Genomic DNA, 13,771 nt, shown 5'->3' with positions numbered 1-13,771 from the left:
CAATGTGATTCAAGTAACATTCTCTTTATTCAAAGCTTACAGACCATCTGGTTAAAGAGTTTTATTCCAAGTGCAACACACATGAAGTTCAACATGGTGTAAAACCGCGATTGCTCAATTTATAAAATCAAATAGTGGAAACGCATTACATTTGAATTAATCAGTTAAACCAGAAAAATGTCCCAGTCCTAATTTATTGTTGAACTAAGCCATAATATGGCTCTTATATAACGGCTATGAATTGGTGCTGGTTAATTCAGCTTGGGCTCGAGTGATGCTCTGATGTTCGAGTGTTAATGTCCTGCTGTGCTTGATTGATCTTCTAATGGGTCGTTACCACAGCCGGGATAAAACTGCATTTCAAAACCACAAATATCAGTTTAGTTCAAACACCGTGGAGTCTGAAGTCTATTTAAATGGATTTTCACCCACAAATCATCATTCTGTCATCATTTACTCAGCCTCGTGTCGCTCCAAACCTGTTTGACGTTCTTATACCGTGGAAGATTTTTTTTAGGAAAACATTTTCTTATTAATGCAATGAAAGCAGACGGTGAGCAGAGCTGTCAGATTTCAAAAGGGACATGAAAATGAACTGTTATGATGATCTTATGATGTTTTTATTAACCCGAAGTCATATGAAATTATATGATAACTTTGAGCTCAATCCGATTAGGATTCAATTATGATTTTCATGCCACATTTGAAGTACGTTTTGATACGTTTCATTAAAGAAAGAGCAATATGAGGGTAAGGAAATGACAATGTACTTTTTTGGGAGAACTATGGCCTATATATATATATATATAATATCTTAATTTTTGACATGTTGATATGGTCAGTCAAATACTACTCACTTTATATAGGATTGGCCATTTAATTAATTCATCTTATAGTGCATTTCTACCAGTGTTATTTCAGTATAATTGATACTACTGTAGTTTTTATTTTTATTATTATAATGTTTTTGAATTAGGTTTTTATTTTTATGCTTTGTCTTTATTTTCATTTTAGTTAATGTTTTAATAATGTTGTGTTTTTGTCATTGTTATATCGTAAGGTATTTATCATTTAAATTTTTTTTTTAAAAAGTTCTTCTAGTGAAACTAAGTAAAAATGAGCTGCCTTGGCAACTCAATTGAATAAAATAGTTAATTTAAAAAACAATTTTTTTTTTTTTATTTCAGTTTAAGTTCAGATTTATTTCAAGAATCAATTTTTTTTCTGACTTTAGTTTTAGTTAACTATAATACCCCTCATAACAAAAAATACTTTAATTACTTGAAATAAAATACTTTAACTGAAATAATATATATATATATAAAAAACTTAACTTATTTTATTTCCAAGTTTCCAAGACGACATTTGTCATTTTACCTGGATATACTAAAATAACTAAAACTCAAATAAAAATTAAGAATATAGACTTTTTTAAACAAACAAAAACTAAGAATTACAAAATGCAACAAAAATTACTGTCTTTTTAAAAAAATTAAAATAAAAACAGAAAATACACTAAAAAACTTAAGTTCATTTGCTGCCTAATTTCAACTTAAATCAAGTTCAATTTCATATCACTCATAAGAAAAAAGTTTTTATTGCTCGACTTTTGATGAATTGGCTTGACGTACTGATCATATTATTTTTTCATAGTGCATAAAAATAAAATCGAAAATATGAACAGAAACTATAATAGTGTCTCACTGATACAGAAATAACGCAGCTGTGAAGTTGCATCAGGAAAGTTTTTCCGTCGTCGCTGCCGCTCTCCGGTGGCCGTAACAGTAATGCTGCTTTTGCGGTTTATGACTTGTTTTGTTCCGAGCGGCCTGTGTTTTATTATGTCTCATAAGCTCATAAGTTTGTCCCTGCGGCGTGATGGCCGTGGACTGGTTTGGGCTGGTTTCTCCGTCGTTAGCTGGACGTGAGGAATGGCCTCCATTAGCGCAGATTCACACAGACTCATCAGCGCTCTTGTTTCTGACCCGCTGAGGCTCTATAACAGAGTCTTTGAGCCCAAACCACGCTGATTGTTTCCTTTGAGCAGATAAAGAGAAGGAGATGAACACGAGGATTAGAGTTTGGTTTAAAGAGAGTTTGCTCCTGGATATCATCGTGCATTTACTGCTTCACTGGCTCTGTCTGGTTGAGATAAAATCAGAAATGTTGAGGCAATTTTGGATACTAGACTGTACTTTAGATGTGCAGGGCTGTTAATGCAATAGAACTGAATGACTACCGTATACCGTACCGTTATTATTGCATACTGTTTTATAATGTACTACAATACTGAGGTGCAGATAATTGCCACTATTTGCAATAAGTAGTATAAATAGCAGAAAATCCTGCTATGTGTAAATAGATTGCACGCTAAGTGTAAACATTAAGTGTAATAGGGACATGCATTTTATTTATATATGTGTATATATATATATATATATATATAACTACCGCCTCATTTTAAAACTCACCGCATTAATACAATATGTATTAATTTGGCTTAATAATAATAATAAATTACTACTGCTAAATATAAACATACTAAATAAAAACAAAATTAGATATTACTGTTGGATTTCACTTAAAAATCATTTTGTTTTTTATTTATTTTGTAATCATTTCATTGAGAAATTACATTTCAACTGATATAAATTGCAATTGTTAAAATTGTTGTAATTAAGAATAACTGTTTTCAATTTGAACATATTATATAAAATAAAGACCGTTTTTAAATTAGTTGAAAAAAATCAAAACTATTTAATTTGTATTTTTAAAAAAATTTTACGGGAATAATTGGTGAGAAAAACAAAAAACATTTTCAATAGTCTCTTTGGACCCCAGAGTATAATATAATTTAATGTTAGCAAATTAGAAGCATACAAAACTGCTGAATTTAATGAATACATTACATTTTTCTTTTTTAACCATTAAAATTAAAAAAAAAAAAAAAATTTGAGGCTGCATTTATTTGATTAAAAATACAGAAAATGTGAAATTATTACTATTTATAATATCTGTGAATATGTGTTAAACTGTAATATATTTCTGTGATGCGCAGCTGTATTTTCAGCATCATTACTGCAGTCTTCAGTGTCACATGATCTTCAGAAATCATAATAATATGCTGATTTGCTGCTCAAGAAACATGTTGAAAACAGTTGTGCCGCCCAATATTGTTGTGGAAACTGTGATGTATTTTCTCTATAGCTAATTATTGTTGTTGTTTTATAGATTGGCTGTCTGTGTTGTACAGTAATGGTTTAGACGGTGAGAGTTTGACCGGAGTAAACACAGATAACAAGCCTTGTTTACTCTCTGACAGAATGAAGTGAAAGCGGAGATGTTGCTCAGGAAATAGATTTACTTTAAATGAGGATCATTGGCTCGTTGATGAACTGATGAAGCTAATCATTGACGAAGCGATCAGACTCTGCTGGACCAGCACACATACACTGATGTCTCTACTGTCCACACACACGCTCACTTATAAGAACTGGCAGCTTTAACTCTCTATAAAGTCTGTGTTTCATCGGCTCTCGCTCCTGAGGCTCAGGTTTAAGGCATTTCCCCTCAGTCTTCCTGTTCCTGTTTAAGTCTGGAGTTACAGCGTCAGAGTCTTTGAGGAGAAACTGTGTTTGTGCTGAGATCTGATCAACCGCTGCGGTGAGATCAGATTCAGAGTATGTATATAAACAAACTGAGCTGAATTACTACGAATGATTATGTCCTGTGCCATTATAGCAGAATAAACCCTGAAAGCTGGTCCTGCATCACCATAAAGAAGCTTATAGCGCAATAATGAACGGCTGACTGTTGATTCGAAATTATTTTATTAATTGAGAAGAACACAGGAACACACTATCAAAATATTTTTAAGCTTTCTTGTGGAAAAACAAAAACAGCGTTGCACTTTATGACAATCATTATTCAGAAATATTATATTAAAAATAATGTAAAAATTATATGAAAAAACGTATAACTGCACAGCTTAAATAAATAAAGTTTAATAAATAATCTGAGTAGTTTTATTAGTATTATATTAGTATTTTATTTGTTTTAAATAAATAAATCATAGTTTAATAAATAAGCCTAAAAATATTTTATTTACTTATCAAATTAATAAATAAATAAGAATAAGAATTGTTTTATTGATTTTATTTTATTTTATTTAAATTTTTAAATACATACATGCATTTAATTTAATAAGCCTAAGAATAATTTTATCTCTTGATGCATTGATTTAATTGCCTTTTTAAAATATTGTTTATAAATAAATAAGTCTAAAAGATTTTATTTACTTATCAAATTAATAAATAAGAATAAGAATTGTTTTATTGATTGATTTTTTAATTTGCTTTTTAAAAATAAATAAATGCATGCATACGAATGATTTTATTTATTGATTCATTATCATCAATATTGTTTATAAATAAATAAGTCTAAAAATATTTAATTACTTATCAAATTAATAAATAAATAAGAATACGAATTGTTTTGATTGATTTTATGTGCTTTAAAAATAAACATGCATAAGAATTATTTTATTTCTTGATTCATTATCATCAATATTGTTTATAAATAAGTCTAAGAATTATTTTATTAAATGATTGATTTCATTTACTTATTAATTAAAAAAATACATACATTATTTACTGTATTTTTTATTTATTGTTTTTAATTACTTATGAAATATAAATACACACATAAACAATGGTTTAATAAATAAGCCAATGAATGAACAAAAACAGGTTTAAAAAATAAGCTTAAGAATAATTGTATTTATTTACTTACTGTATTTATTCATACTTACTGTAAGTAAATAAATAAATCTATTTATCCTAAGAATTGCTATACTGTCATGTTATACTTTCTCTTCGACATATAATTTCATTATTTCTGAATGTTAATCGTGGCTGTATTGTTCAGTTTGAGTGTCTCAGCGTTCCCGTCTCAAACTCTCCGTCGTTGTTAAATCTCAGCGATATGTTGGTTTGGTCTGGTTCTCCCAGCTGGGCTTGTTATGTTGTCAGCGAGACGCAGGGATCATGAAGCCGGAGTGGATTTGTCCTGCGGGATCGCCGCTCGAACCTAATACATGCACGGCTGATTGAACACCTCCTTCATTATATGAAGACATCGGTTCAGGACAGCGTCTCTGTATTACTGCGCTGGGAATCCACAGCTCTGCTGACAGAAAGTATTACAGAGATCATTTATTAGAAAGTCAGACTGCTTTATGTGAACGCCGGGGCTGGTCTGGTCCGCGATAAACCGCGTTATTTATCCGTTCTGCCTGCTGCTTGTGTTATTAGATCCGGTCTCGTTTGGATATTTTCACTTGAGCTTTCTCCCGTAAATTGGAAATTGGAGTCGCGCCGCTGGTATTTTAATCGAGATCAGATTGAATTGTGCAGAAGCTGCTTTTCACAAAGTTTTGTTGCTCATTTAGACGTGATTTGCGTCTGAACTTGCTCTTTAGGGAAAGTCGTAGCACATCTTCATGATATTTCAAGAATGCAAGCATATGCAATGGATATTTTGCATTAGTTTACCTTGATTACCTGTTAAACGGTCCAAAAATAGACTGAAAGTTAAGAAATTAATACTTTATTTATTTATTGATGATGCATTAAATTGATCAAAAGTGACAGTAAAGACATTTATAATGTTAGAAAAGATTTCTATTTCAAATAAATTCTGTTCTTTTGAACTTTCTTTTCATTTTTTATTCACGATTTCCACTAAAATATCTGGCAGCGCAACTGTTTTCAACATTGATAATAATAATAAATGTTTGTTGAGCAGCAAATCAGCATATTAGAATGATTTCTGAAGATCATGTGACACTGAAGACTGCAGTAATGATGCTGAAAATACAGCTGCGCATCACAGAAATAAGTTACAGTTTAACAGATATTCACATAGAAAACAGATTTAAAATATAATAATATTTTGAGAATTTTACTGTTTTTTTTTTTGTTTTTTTTGTTTTTTTTTATTATTAAAATAAATGCTGCCTTGGTGAGCAGGAAACACTTATTTTAAAAACATTTAAAAAATCATATTGACTCCAAACTTTTGAACCGCACTGTCAAAATGATTCGATTTATTTATTTTTATTAAACAAATAAATAAAATATTTAAACAAATTAATTTAATTATTTATTTTATTTTATATTGCCCATATTTCTTGCTGAATCCAAGCTTAAAGTCTAATGCAATCAGCCCTTTAGATCATGACATATTTTTAAATGATTTCATCATATTTTTGTCTTTGGTTTTCATGGTACCTTTCCAGATTCTGGTATATATATTTTTCATACTTTAGACATCTTATATTTTTTCAAACATTCCTGCACTTTTAATTGATTTGGATAATATATTTGTTGAGTTGACAAACACCTGGTCAAAGTTGTAAGTTTTGTTGACTGATGTAGCAAAATGAGTAGATGGTACATTTTGAATACTTTTATTTTATTTTATTTTTAAATTAAATTTTATTTATGATAAAGTAAAACAAATAATAAAATCAAATTTAATTTAATAAATTAATTTATTTCACCATTTTATTTCATTTTACTTACGATAAAGTAATGTATATATATTTTTATGTTTAAGTTCATTTTATATTTAATTTTATTTTAATTTAAGATAAAGTAAAATAAAATTTTAAAATAATAATTTTTAATACATTATTTAATTTTATTTTTAAAGTTAATTTTATATTTTATTTTACTTTATTATTATTTTATTACTTACAATAAAGTAAAATAAAATTGATTTTATATTTTGTTTTATTTTTAAGTTAATTTTATATTTTATTTTATTTAAGATAAAGTCAAATAAAAATAAAATAATTCCATTTTTTTATAAATTATTATTTTATTTTACTTACGATAAAGTTAAATTTTTATTTTATTTTATTTTATATTATTTTAAACACAGGCAGTGGAGACTGACTTCATGTCCCATTGCCCATATTTGTTTATTGACTATTTCGGGTCGATTAGTGCGTTTGACTGTTCAGACTAAAACACTTTTTCAAATGATTACATGATATTTGTGTCTCCAGATTCTGGTGTGTATTTCCATACTTTAGATATATTACATTACATATTGTTGAGCTGAACGCAGAGCAGTTTCCCGTCTGAGGTTCATCATCACAGCGTTTCTGATGGGATTCTTCACAGCGCGTCTCATTGACGGTTAATGTTTTGACCTAACAAGCCCTCGGGTTTGATCCACGTCTGGCAGCGTCTCTGTAACCCTCCACACACACAAAAGACTTGATTCTCTTGCCCAAGCGGCTTTGGAAAAGTGTTGCTGGAATTTGCTAAATGTCCTGCAGGCTTTTGTTTTGCTGGGATAAAGGGATACGAGCGGCCGATTTGAGCGCTTGCCAGTCGCCGTGTTTTCCTCTATTGTAGTGCAGAGTCGGGCGAGGAGAGGTTATAAGGGTCACGACGCTCCAGACGAGGTGCAAGTGCTCTAATCCCTGAACAATAGCCTTTATCCCGGCTGACAGCGCGGATGTGAACGTCTCCCCTCATGAATCCAGGTGTCAGATCAGCGCTGATCAAACCCTGCACAGATTTACAGGACAAAGAAGCCAGAGGTTTTGTGTTTGGAGACTTTCTTGGGGTGTTTCGTGTTTCTCTGATCGCAGCTGGGTTAGATGGCTAGAGAAATAGATTTCAAACTTTTGACAATCATAAATGTATAAATAATTCTGAATGATATTTTTATATTTGCTCTGGATGTTTTTTCATTGAGAGGAATCAGATCAAAAAAGTCAGCAAGTAAAAAAATAAACAAAATGTTTCCTCCTTTTTAGTAAATAAACCAGGAACAATCATACACACACACACACACACACACACACACATATATATATATATATATATATATATATATATATATATATATATATATATATTTTTTTATATTTAATAATTTATTCAATGATTTAAATTTATTATAATTTATTTATTCTATTTTGTTTAGTTATTCATTTATTTGTTTGTTTTGTTTTATTTATTTATTTAAAATAAAACAAAATATAGAAGCACAAAAATTATAATTTATTTGTTATTTATATATTTTATATTATTAGTCATTATAAATAATAGTAATGACTAATGATATAAAATATATAAATTAAATAAATAAATATATATGTGTGTGTGTATACACACACACACACACACACATATATAAAATATATTATATGTATACGTGTGTGTGTGTGTCTATATATATATATATATATATGTCGATAACGACAAACAGGTTTATTGCATTTGAAATTAACATTCTGTGTTGCAAATAATTAAAATAATGGCCAGTAATGTAAACATAAGTTTATGTCCTGTAAACATCTTAATTTAAGTACAGTAACTCCTTATTATTATAAGTAGTATAATAATTAGACAATAGTCAGACTATTGATGAACATGGAAACGGCTCATGTTTATTGTACACATGAATAAGACACACTTTATCTGTAAAACTGAGATGCCATGACAGTGTTCGGTGTGATGAAGGTCTGCTGTGACCGCAGTCATCCTCTTACCGTATCAGGACACGTTTGCGCTGTTGCCTTCTTTAGCCAGTGTTTATGGACTTGTTTAGCAGAAAATAAACTGTGGCCTGAATCACAGCAGTCTTTGTGTAAATATGACAGGCTTACGAGTTTAAATGAGAGTTTAGTCAAAGGTTCTCGCTCCTGGGAAAGATGCCCAGCCTCCTGTTGCACTGACAATAGCAGAGAGTTACTGCAGAGTTACTCGTCCACTTCGCAGGGCGTCTCTGGCGCAAGGGCTTGACTTTATTTTATCTGAACACAAACTCCAAAATCAGCTGAACATTTAGTTTTTTACTTCAAAGGTAAGAAAAACAGTTCATGTTGGAGCAAAATATATTTATATAAAATATATATTAAAATAATTATTTATTTGTTCATTCATTCATTTTAATATATAAAATATAAAAAAATATTAGCTAAATAATTATAATTATATATTTAGTTATCATTTATTATTATATAGTTTTAAAAACTTTTTTTAGATTTTATATGAATTAATATATATTTATTCATTCAGTTATTTAATATTCATTTTCAGTGAATTCATTCATATTCAATTTATTTTATATATAAATTATATAATGACATATTTAAGCAAAATAATTTATATATTTTGTTTGATTTATATACTTTATATACCTCATATATACTTTATTCATTCATTTTAAATTAATTACTTTTAGTAAGTAAATTATTAGATTTAATGCAGTTTTTGTTTATTCATTCATTTTATATATAAAATATATAATGAAATATATTAGCAGAATAATTATAATTTAGAAATTAGATATTTTATATAAATCTTAATTTATTTATCTTTGATTTAATTCATTTTAATTTTATTTTATTTGTATGTATAAAATATATAACAAAATACATTAGAAAATTTATTCATTGTAATTTATATATATTATAAATATTTTATAAATGATTAATTTAATACAGTTTTTATTTTATGTATAAAATATATCATAAAATATATTAGCAAAAGTGAAATTATATTTAACTTAAATTATAAGATTTAATGTAGTTTGTGTGCTGAACGTTTTTCACTGAATGTTGTTGATTTATGAGAGTATTTGTATGAATCAGACATCCGATGCTAGTTATAATAATGCATTCAGTTATTCTGATGCTTGTTTTTGCTGATGCTGTGGTATACTGTTGATGTGGTAATTTCTAGCAGTTCCTGCATCACTTCAGCGGCTGCTCTTTTCCTCAACGGAAGAATGAGAATGAAATGGATTTCTGTAATTGCCGTCCCATTAACGAGCTAATTAAACAAGGAGTGTTGCAACCTGAGGCGTTATTGAAATGACTCGTTCACGCTCGAGTGGAGCCCTTAATAGAGCGCAGGTACAAGCTGAGGGTTCAGACGTTCGTGTGTGTGATGATATGGATGTTAAAGCCGATGCAGATCTGCTGTTTCTTCAGTATAAGTGTGTGACGCTCGACTGACACAATGCAGCTCATTACGATTCTCTTCAGACTGTGATTGAGCAGCTGCTGGAAACTCTTGTGCGATAAATTGAGCTCTTGAAGTGTTTGCATTCATGCGCTTGGTTTTAAAAGGCATTTAATATTCTGTAATATTATTGATTTGACTGCACTGACATTATCGGATGAGAACAAAACTTGCACTGAATTGATCTGAATAATGACACTTTTGTCTTTTTAAGAGCTGCTTTACAGAAATTGAAGTAATTTCATAATTGAATTTTGCAGCAGTTACACTGTTATTGAACTAAACTGAATCAATATTAAACTGAATTGATCTGCTTTACAGAAATTGAAGTAATTTCATAATTGAATTTTGCAGCAGTGACACTGTTATTGAACTAAACTGAATCAATATTAAACTGAATTGATCTGCTTTACAGAAATTGAAGTAATTTCATAATTGAATTTTGCAGCAGTAACACTGTTATTGAACTAAACTGAATCAATATTAAACTGAATTGATTGCTTTACAGAAATTGAGGTAATTTCATAATTGAATTTTGCAGCAGTAACACTGTTATTGAACTAAACTGAATCAATATTAAACTGAATTGATCTGCTTTACAGAAATTGAGTAATTTCATAATTGAATTTTGCAGCAGTAACACTGTTATTGAACTAAACTGAATCAATATTAAACTGAATTGATCTGCTTTACAGAAATTGAAGTAATTTCATAATTGAATTTTGCAGCAGTTACACTGTTATTGAACTAAACTGAATCAATATTAAACTGAATTGATCTGCTTTACAGAAATTGAAGTAATTTCATAATTGAATTTTGCAGCAGTTACACTGTTATTGAACTAAACTGAATCAATATTAAACTGAATTGATCTGCTTTACAGAAATTGAAGTAATTTCATAATTGAATTTTGCAGCAGTGACACTGTTAATGAACTAAACTGAATCAATATTAAACTGAATTGATCTGAATAATGACAATGTTGTCTCTTTAAGAGCTGATTTACAGAAATTGAAGTAATTTCATAATTGAATTTTGCAGCAGTGACACTGTTATTGAACTAAACTGAATCAATATTAAACTGAATTGATCTGCTTTACAGAAATTGAAGTAATTTCATAATTGAATTTTGCAGCAGTGACACTGTTATTGAACTAAACTGAATCAATATTAAACTGAATTGATCTGCTTTACAGAAATTGAAGTAATTTCATAATTGAATTTTGCAGCAGTGACACTGTTAATGAACTAAACTGAATCAATATTAAACTGAATTGATCTGAATAATGACAATGTTGTCTCTTTAAGAGCTGATTTACAGAAATTGAAGTAATTTCATAATTGAATTTTGCAGCAGTGACACTGTTATTGAACTAAACTGAATCAATATTAAACTGAATTGATCTGCTTTACAGAAATTGAGGTAATTTCATAATTGAATTTTGCAGCAGTGACACTGTTAATGAACTAAACTGAATCAATATTAAACTGAATTGATCTGAATAATGACAATGTTGTCTCTTTAAGAGCTGCTTTACAGAAATTGAAGTAATTTCATAATTGAATTTTGCAGCAGTGACACTGTTATTGAACTAAACTGAATCAATATTAAACTGAATTGATCTGCTTTACAGAAATTGAAGTAATTTCATAATTGAATTTTGCAGCAGTGACACTGTTAATGAACTAAACTGAATCAATATTAAACTGAATTGATCTGAATAATGACAATGTTGTCTCTTTAAAAGCTGATTTACAGAAATTGAAGTAATTTCATAATTGAATTTTGCAGCAGTGACACTGTTAATGAACTAAACTGAATCAATATTAAACTGAATTGATCTGCTTTACAGAAATTGAGGTAATTTCATAATTGAATTTTGCAGCAGTGATACTGTTAATGAACTAAACTGAATCAATATTAGACTGAATTGATCTGAATAATGACAATGTTGTCTCTTTAAGAGCTGCTTTACAGAAATTGAAGTAATTTCATAATTGAATTTTGCAGCAGTGACACTGTTATTGAACTAAACTGAATCAATATTAAACTGAATTGATCTGCTTTACAGAAATTGAGGTAATTTCATAATTGAATTTTGCAGCAGTGACACTGTTATTGAACTAAACTGAATCAATATTAAACTGAATTGATCTGAATAATGACAATGTTGTCTCTTTAAGAGCTGCTTTACAGAAATTGAAGTAATTTCATAATTGAATTTTGCAGCAGTGACACTGTTATTGAACTAAACTGAATCAATATTAAACTGAATTGATCTGCTTTACAGAAATTGTGGTAATTTCATAATTGAATTTTGCAGCAGTAACATAAAAGTAATATATAATTTCAGATTTAATGCTGATTCAGTTCAATTCTCCAGAGCTGTTGTCACTTTATGAACATTTTACAATTTCTTATGAGAAAAGCTATCGTAACATCATAAACACAGAGAAACTTCACGACAACCTGTCAAAATAAACGTTCAGTTCAACTTGAAGAAATTGATATACAAATATTACTTATTATGAAATGAGTTATGACTCATTTCATAATTGATTAATTTTTACATCAACACTGTTATTTAATCATTGTGCAGCTGCTTTGAAACAATCTGTACTTTATAAAGTGCTGTAGAAATAAATGTGACTGGATTTGTATTTTAGGCTTTACAGTTGCGAAACGATGAGGTGTGTGTGTGTGTGTGTGTGTGTGTGTGTGTTCCTCGTTTTGCCTGAATAGTTAAAGCAAGACTATCAGTTGGTTTTGGGATTAATTCGTATATTCTTGAAAATTAAAAAGTGGGCAAAAAAAAGTCAATTAAGTTATGTAAATGAGGTGTAAGTGGCTGTTTGAAGTGTGTTAAATTGTTTACCCTGCGTTAAATGTGGGCCGTATGTAAATGCAGATGCTGTGAACTGAAATTCAATAGAGTTTGATGCGGGACGCTGATTGCTGAGGGCCGTTTCTCATCCCTGAGCGCCAAACACACACACAACACTGACATTTACCTTCCCGCAATGAACACACACGAGCAGATGAAGCTGCTCCTGTGTGTGTGTGTGTGTGAGATCGATACTCCAGGGCTGGAGCCCAGTGGACGCTGACATTTGTGCTGCCGTACACAGCGTTTGGCCTGCGGCTGTTTCTGAGCGCATCCGCGTGATGATGAACGATGGTAAACACACACACACACAGCGGGCGGATGTGTGTCTGCTGGCTAATTACAGGTGTGTTTGATGGAGTTCACCTTCCTCCAGGCGTCTCCACTGGAGCGACACGCGGCTCTTTTAGCACCGTTACCACGGCCATCTTCAATTCACTTCTGAGCCTCTTTTGTTCTGCGTGACTGATGATTTTGTGGGTGTTTTTATTTATTTATTTATTTATTTATTTATAATAGCTGACACTAGTATCCAGACAGCAGGTGGCTGATACAAGGGGGATGTATGCATAAATTCAATATATAATATTATATAACAATAATTATATTATATCATAAGAATTATTCAATAGTTGTTCATCATTGGACTGTTTTAAAAAAAAAATATATATTATATTATATTATATTTCTATTTTTATATTCAGTATTTGTTCAAAATTGCCCAAAAACAAAAGTTTTATTATTTACTGACAAGACAGGGAGATTTTTATTTATGTATGTATTTATTTATTTAATGGCTGATACTAGGGTAGCTATTATATATATATATATATTTAT

At 29.7% G+C, this 13,771-nt stretch overlaps 1 protein-coding gene across 1 annotated transcript in view; it reads left to right on the top strand.

Moving 5' to 3' along the window:
- Window positions 1-13,771, top strand: part of fbxl17 (F-box and leucine-rich repeat protein 17) — a 233,852-nt gene that overhangs the window by 28,204 nt on the left and 191,877 nt on the right. The gene's annotated exons all lie outside the window — the stretch shown is intronic.

This window comes from Onychostoma macrolepis, chromosome 08 (genome assembly GCF_012432095.1).
Source record: "Onychostoma macrolepis isolate SWU-2019 chromosome 08, ASM1243209v1, whole genome shotgun sequence".
Classification (NCBI taxonomy): Eukaryota; Metazoa; Chordata; class Actinopteri; order Cypriniformes; family Cyprinidae; genus Onychostoma; species Onychostoma macrolepis.
Note: the sequence above shows the minus strand (reverse complement) of the source record. Positions and strands in the feature narration are given on the sequence as shown.